The sequence below is a fragment of the Coregonus lavaretus genome (genome assembly GCF_964263955.1).
Source record: "Coregonus lavaretus genome assembly, contig: HAP1_SCAFFOLD_3045, whole genome shotgun sequence".
In the NCBI taxonomy this organism is placed as follows: Eukaryota; Metazoa; Chordata; class Actinopteri; order Salmoniformes; family Salmonidae; genus Coregonus; species Coregonus lavaretus.
The window spans coordinates 47,501-55,000 of NW_028156516.1; the positions used below are offsets into that span (position 1 = coordinate 47,501).

The 7,500-nt window shown below is 51.1% G+C and overlaps 1 pseudogene across 1 annotated transcript in view; it reads right to left on the minus strand.

The window, feature by feature from the left end:
• Window positions 1-7,500, minus strand: part of LOC311126277 (glutamate receptor-interacting protein 1-like) — a 64,385-nt pseudogene that overhangs the window by 42,615 nt on the left and 14,270 nt on the right. The window contains exon 4 of the transcript in view: window positions 229-387. The product of the transcript in view is annotated as a glutamate receptor-interacting protein 1-like (transcript). The remainder of the gene's footprint in view (window positions 1-228; window positions 388-7,500) is intronic.

The window sequence follows — 7,500 nt, forward strand, 5'->3', positions numbered from 1 at the left end:
AAATCTGAGCTCAAAAGCAATAAATGGATGAAAGGATGAAAGATGGAGGAGCAGGAGAAGGAGGAGGTGGAGGAGGAGGAGGAGGAGGAGAAGTATGAGGTGGAGGAGGAGGAGGAGGAAGAGGAGAAGGAGGAGGAGGAGGAGGAGGAAGATAAGGATCAAGATGAAGAAGGAGAGAAGGAGGAACAAGAGGAAGCCAAATAGGAAGAGGAGGAGAAGGAACATTACGGGGGTTGTTGGGAGAGGTTTTGTGGTGCTTGGAGGCCTGGTGTCTCTGGGACTGGTCAGGATGGTAGGTGTTATAGTGTTGGTAGGGGAGGAAGTTGCTGTTGTTGTTGGCTGAAGAGGACTCCCAGGGAAGGGTCCGCGTGCTTCTCTGCACCTTGACTGATCACAAACAGAGAGAAGCACCACAGGGGATAAGGAGGGGGAACAGGGGGATTGGAACAAGGGTAAAACAGGGGTGGGGGGGGTAAATACATCAAGGTATATGTGGTCAGTCGTCAACGGTTTTCAGGAGGATATTAAATATCATTTGATTGGGACACAGGGAGCAGACATCAGGTTAAATCAATGTTTTCAGTCGTCCACGGTAGACTACCTTTGACTTTTCGTGGAGCCTTACAGAAGGGATAACTTATAAATAAATTAGATCACAGTTACAGTACACTGTGACAGTTGAATCAGTTTTATTGTCTGGCAGGACATCATTATTTCTTAAATTAATTACAACACGTCAAAAAATTAAAATACCCCTTCGTCTGACACTCTCTGAGATCCGAACAGCGAGTGTAAGGCCTGCAGTGTGAACAAGTCTTTAGTGACCATAGAAATCAACAGCTGCACTCTGGTCTTCACATTGATTCTCTCTGTTTCAGGAACCAGGGTTACGTTTAGAAACTGTTTGCGCAGCTCGACGCCATCAGCCCAGAAACAAACAGAGGCTGGAGGGGAAGGAGAGACGGCTGCTGAGAGAAGGTGACTAGAACTGGAGGAGGAGGAGGAGGAGGAGGAGGAGGAGGGTGAGGAAGAGAGAGAGAGAGAGAAAGAGAGAGAGAGATAGAAAGGGAACTAAAGAGAGAGAGACCGAGAGACAGAGAGAGAAAGTGAGGGACAGAGAGTGAGTGAGTGTGAGTGAGTGATTGAGTGAGTGAGACAGATGGCAAATAATGTATTGTGGCATTTTGGAGTCACTTATTGTAAATAAGAATAGAATATGTTTCTAAACACTTCTACATTCATGTGGACGCTACCATGATTATGAATAATCCTGAATGAATTGTGAATAATGATGAGTGAGAAAGTTACAGAGGCATAAATATCATACCCCGCCCAAAAAAAATTAACCTCCCCTGATATTGTAATGGTGAGAGAGGTCAGCAGGTCTGATATTGTAATGGAGAGAGGTCAGCAGGTCTGATATTGTAATGGTGAGAGGTCAGCAGGTCTTGGGGGTATGTAACTTTGGGGGTATGATATGTGTCATGTATCTTCATGTGCTGCCTGCTCTCCCTGACCCAATCTCCTCTCCTCCCTGTGAGGCAGACAGACTAACCACCTCTTTCCTTTTCTCTTCCTGGTTTAGAGATGGACCAGCAGGTAAAGCAGGGGGATGAACCACAAGATGATGATCCAGCTAATCTTCATTTTGATTATCATGATCAATGTTCCCTCTTAGCTGCGCCCTACGAGGAAACGCAGTAGCCCCGAGACTGTCACGCAGTAGCCCCGAGACTGCCACGCAGTAGCCCCGAGACTGCCACGCAGTAGCCCCGAGACTGTCACGCAGTAGCCCCGAGACTGCCACGCAGTAGCCCCGAGACTGCCACGCAGTAGCCCCGAGACTGTCACGCAGTAGCCCCGAGACTGTCACGCAGTAGCCCCGAGACTGCCACGCAGTAGCCCCGAGACTGTCACGCAGTAGCCCCGAGACTGTCACGCAGTAGCCCCGAGACTGCCACGCAGTAGCCCCGAGACTGTCACGCAGTAGCCCCGAGACTGTCACGCAGTAGCCCCGAGACTGTCACGCAGTAGCCCCGAGACTGCCACGCAGTAGCCCCGAGACTGTCACGCAGTAGCCCCGAGACTGTCACGCAGTAGCCCCGAGACTGTCACGCAGTAGCCCCGAGACTGTCACGCAGTAGCCCCGAGACTGCCACGCAGTAGCCCCGAGACTGTCACGCAGTAGCCCCGAGACTGTCACGCAGTAGCCCCGAGACTGTCACGCAGTAGTCCCGGGACTGCCACGCAGTAGCCCCGAGACTGTCACGCAGTAGCCCCGGGACTGCCACGCAGTAGCCCCGAGACTGTCACGCAGTAGCCCCGAGACTGTCACGCAGTAGCCCCGAGACTGCCACGCAGTAGCCCCGAGACTGTCACGCAGTAGCCCCGAGACTGTCACGCAGTAGCCCCGAGACTGTCACGCAGTAGCCCCGAGACTGTCACGCAGTAGCCCCGAGACTGTCACGCAGTAGCCCCGAGACTGTCACGCAGTAGCCCCGAGACTGTCACGCAGTAGCCCCGAGACTGTCACGCAGTAGCCCCGAGACTGTCACGCAGTAGCCCCGAGACTGTCACGCAGTAGCCCCGAGACTGTCACGCAGTAGCCCCGAGACTGCCACGCAGTAGCCCCGAGACTGTCACGCAGTAGCCCCGAGACTGTCACGCAGTAGCCCCGAGACTGCCACGCAGTAGCCCCGAGACTGTCACGTAGTAGCCCCGAGACTGTCACGCAGTAGCCCCGAGACTGTCACGCAGTAGCCCCGAGACTGTCACGCAGTAGCCCCGAGACTGTCACGCAGTAGCCCCGAGACTGTCACGCAGTAGCCCCGAGACTGTCACGCAGTAGCCCCGAGACTGCCACGCAGTAGCCCCGAGACTGTCACGCAGTAGCCCCGAGACTGCCACGCAGTAGCCCGAGACTGTCATGCAGTAGCCCCGAGACTGTCACGCAGTAGCCCCGAGACTGCCACGCAGTAGCCCCGAGACTGCCACGCAGCTCTTCCAGGACAGACACGCAGCCCCCCCAGGACAGACACACAGCTCCCCCAGGACAGACACACAGCCCCCCAGGACAGACACACAGCCCCCCAGGATAGACACACAGCCCCCCAGGATAGACACACAGCCCCCCAGGATAGACACACAGCCCCCCAGGACAGACACACAGCCCCCCAGGACAGACACACAGCCCCCCAGGACAGACACACAGCCCCCCAGGACAGACACACAGCTCCCCAGGACAGACACACAGCCCCCCAGGACAGACACACAGCCCCCCAGGACAGACACACAGCCCCCCAGGACAGACACATAGCTCCCCAGGACAGACACACAGCCCCCCAGGACAGACACACAGCCCCCCAGGACAGACACACAGCCCCCCAGGACAGACACACAGCCCCCCAGGACAGACACACAGCTCCCCAGGACAGACACACAGCCCCCCAGGACAGACACACAGCCCCCCAGGACAGACACACAGCCCCCCAGGACAGACACACAGCCCCCCAGGATTGCAGCGCAGAGGAAATACAGTATCAGCCCACAGAGAGAAGCATGAGCTTGAACTTCACTCAACTTTCTAGAGTTTTCCCCTGTTAGTTAAACACTATCAACGTTTCCTTTTACTGTGGCAATTGTGATCGAATCAACGCAATATTAGCCACTTTCAATGCAACATACCGAAAAACAAAACGAACTATGCAAGACTTAGTATGCAAAACGAACTATGCAAGATATTTTGTTGTAGGCAGAACGCAGGTAGGATTCTATTGCATTGACAGGCAGCACTCAGGCCCGTACTCTACACAGACCGGTGCGGCATAACCAATCAGAGCTGCAGTAGGCCTATATGCAAATAGACCATTGCCATATATGGATCTGTACCTTTCACTTTGAACTGGACTGTGTTTACAGCATGAGCGGTCGTGAGTAGATGCGCTTGTGGTTTGAGATCAAAGCGAGAGCTGCATGTAGCCACGTGAGCACATTGTGTTCATGTCCTTTGCTAGTTAGTGAGTTATTAGCCCAGTTATATATCATTTTGTTCATGTCCTTTGCTAGTTAGTGAGTTATTAGCCCAGTTATAGATCATTGTGTTCATGTCCTTTGCTAGTTAGTGAGTTATTAGCCCAGTTATAGATCATTGTGTTCATGTCCTTTGCTAGTTAGTGAGTTATTAGCCCAGTTATAGATCATTTTGTTCATATCCTTTGCTAGTTAGTGAGTTATTAGCCCAGTTATAGATCATTTTGTTCATGTCCTTTGCTAGTTAGTGAGTTATTAGCCCAGTTATAGATCATTGTGTTCATGTCCTTTGCTAGTTAGTGAGTTATTAGCCCAGTTATAGATCATTTTGTTCATATCCTTTGCTAGTTAGTGAGTTATTAGCCCAGTTATAGATCATTTTGTTCATGTCCTTTGCTAGTTAGTGAGTTATTAGCCCAGTTATAGATCATTGTGTTCATGTCCTTTGCTAGTTAGTGAGTTATTAGCCCAGTTATAGATAATTTGTTCATGTCCTTTGCTAGTTAGTGAGTTATTAGCCCCGTTATAGATCATTTGTTCATGTCCTTTGCTAGTTAGTGAGTTATTAGCCCCGTTATAGATCATTTGTTCATGTCCTTTGCTAGTTAGTGAGTTATTAGCCCCGTTATAGATCATTTGTTCATGTCCTTTGCTAGTTAGTGAGTTATTAGCCCAGTTATAGATCATTTTGTTCATGTCCTTAGCTAGTTAGTGAGTTATTAGCCCAGTTATAGATCATTCTGTTCATGTCCTTTGATAGTTAGTGAGTTATTAGCCCAGTTATAGATCATCTCTAGTCAGCAATGGGGGAGTGATTGCTTCCTACAAGAGCACAAAACATTTACATTTCTAGACATCTTTGAAAAGCGAGTCAGGTAAAGAGCTTTTTTTTTGTCTTAAAGGGGCAGTGTTGTATTTTGAGACAGGCTTGAATAAGCTAAGTAGCCAATAGGCAGAGGGTAGCATAATTTGTCTGATTCTCTGTAATAATGGTATGGGAATAATAATGCATTTTATTTTGTAAAGTGGTTTCTTGCATCAGACAACACCATTTTCAGTCACCTCCTTGTCTGAAGGACAAGTGGTTAAACAGGTTAATGTGTCACGCCCTGGCTCTGGGGACTATGTTATGTTGAGCCAGGGTGTGTAATTCTATGTTTGATTTTCTATGTTGGGCTGAGTGACTCCCAATCAGAGGCAACGAGTGTCAGCTGGGTGTCTCTGATTGGGAGCCATATTTTACTGTCTGTCTTTCACTTTGTGTTTGTGGTTTCTTGTTCATTTCGGTTTGTGTTCAACTGTAGACGTCACGTTATCGTTTATTGTTTTGATCGTGTGATCAGTAATAAAAGGATATGTTCACCTTCAACGCTGCGCCTTGGTCCTCATCTCTAACCAACGATCGTGACAGAAGAAACCACCATAACAGGACCAAGCAGCATGAAGAAGAGAGAGGATGGACTTGGGAGCAGTTGAGTAGGAGTCTCGACTGGGCCAAGCCAAGAGAAGAGGAGAGAGGTTGGAGTTTGGAGCAGTGGGGTGAGAGTCTGGCGAGAATGATGGAGGCCTGGCCCACGGGGAGGAGAGACCCCCAGAAAATTTTTAGGGGGGGGCTCACGACGTCGGGGCAGCAGGAGGCCGCTATGGAGCGGTCCAGCGGGGTTGCAGAGGAGGCCGCCAGGTTACGGGGGCCACTGGTAGAAGAGGGGATGGAGGGTGTAGAGGCACGGCGAGAGGTACTGGCGTGTGTTGCCAGTCCGGTCCGGCCCGTTCCAGATCCCGGTGTAGAGCCAGTGGTGTGTGTCCCCAGTACGGTCCGGTCTATTCCTGCTCCCCGCACCAAACCTACGGTGTGCGTCGACAGCCCAGCCCGGCCCGTTCCTGCGCTCCGCACCAAGTCTGTGGTGCGCGTCGCCAGCCCAGTCCGGCCCATCCAAGCTTCCCGCACCAAGCCAGTGGTGTGCGTCGTCAGTCCAGCACGGCCCGTGCCTGCTCTCCGCACCAAGTCTATGGTGCGTTTCGTCAGCCCTGTCCGGCCCGTTCCTGCTCTCCGCACCAAGTCTGTGGTGCGCGTCGCCAGCCCGGTCCGGCCCGTCCAAGCTCCCCGCACCGGGTCAGTGGTGCGCGTCGTCAGCCCGGTCCGGCTCATTCCTGCTCCCCGCACCAAGTCAGGGGTGCGCTTCGTCAGCCCGGTCCGGCCCGTTCCTCCTCCACGCATCAAGCCAGGGGTGTGCGTCGTCAGTCCAGCACAACCCGTGCCTGGGTCATGTCCGGAGCCGGATCCGCCGCCGAGGCGGAGTGCCCACCCGGTCCCTCCCCTGTTGTGGTTGTTTGGCGCGGCCGGAGTCCGCGCCTTTGGGGGGGGGTACTGTCACGCCCTGGCTCTGGGGACTATGTTATGTTGAGCCAGGGTGTGTAATTCTATGTTTGATTTTCTATGTTGGGCTGAGTGACTCCCAATCAGAGGCAACGAGTGTCAGCTGGGTGTCTCTGATTGGGAGCCATATTTTACTGTCTGTCTTTCACTTTGTGTTTGTGGTTTCTTGTTCATTTCGGTTTGTGTTAAACTGTAGACGTCACGTTATCGTTTATTGTTTTGATCGTGTGATCAGTAATAAAAGGATATGTTCACCTTCAACGCTGCGCCTTGGTCCTCATCTCTAACCAACGATCGTGACATAATGTCAAGCCCTGCATGTTTTTTTTCAAAAGTCTCATGGAATGTAGGCCTACATTGAACACCACACATTGGATGCTACTGTAGGCTGAATGATAGAACAGCTAAAATGTTATGGGATGCATTTTCTCCATTGTTTTTGATGGTAGGCCACTCTGGTAGGCCTACATTATGATCGAATAGCCACAGTAGCCTACCTGACCACTGTTAAAACTGTAACTTAAAGCGGGTACAGCCTCAGTGTTCACAGTAAACGCGTGCTGGAAGTTTTTATTCACAACGTTCAAGTTTTGCGGTCAGCAGACCTGAAATTTGCTCAGTGCCGAAAACAATTAGAGGGAACATTGATCATGATCTTGATGAGCAGCGGAAGCTAAAATCATGGCAGCAATAGTCCTTTAAAGGACATGAATACCCTCCAAATACCCCACACACTCCTCTGTCCATTCTCCTTCAGATGTACGTGGCAGTAAAGCAGATTGTCTGTGTGGATAATGACAACAAACGCTCTCCCTATTTAGCATAATTCACAGATGGCTTCGTGTGGTTGGCTGCTTGGCTTGTCCGTCATGTATTTCGTCCTATCAGGAGAAAAACAGATTCTGATCCATTCCCTATCCCCCTCCAGAATGCACCAATATCTTCTCTCATCAGATAAGACCAGACAGCGACAACATTGGATTTCACCAGAAATCTACACGCCTTTCCCAAAGAATCACCGTCATTGTCATCAACTTTTGATAAATGTCTCAGTGGGTAACCATGGCGTTATCGCGTTGCAGTGGGAGAGAAAT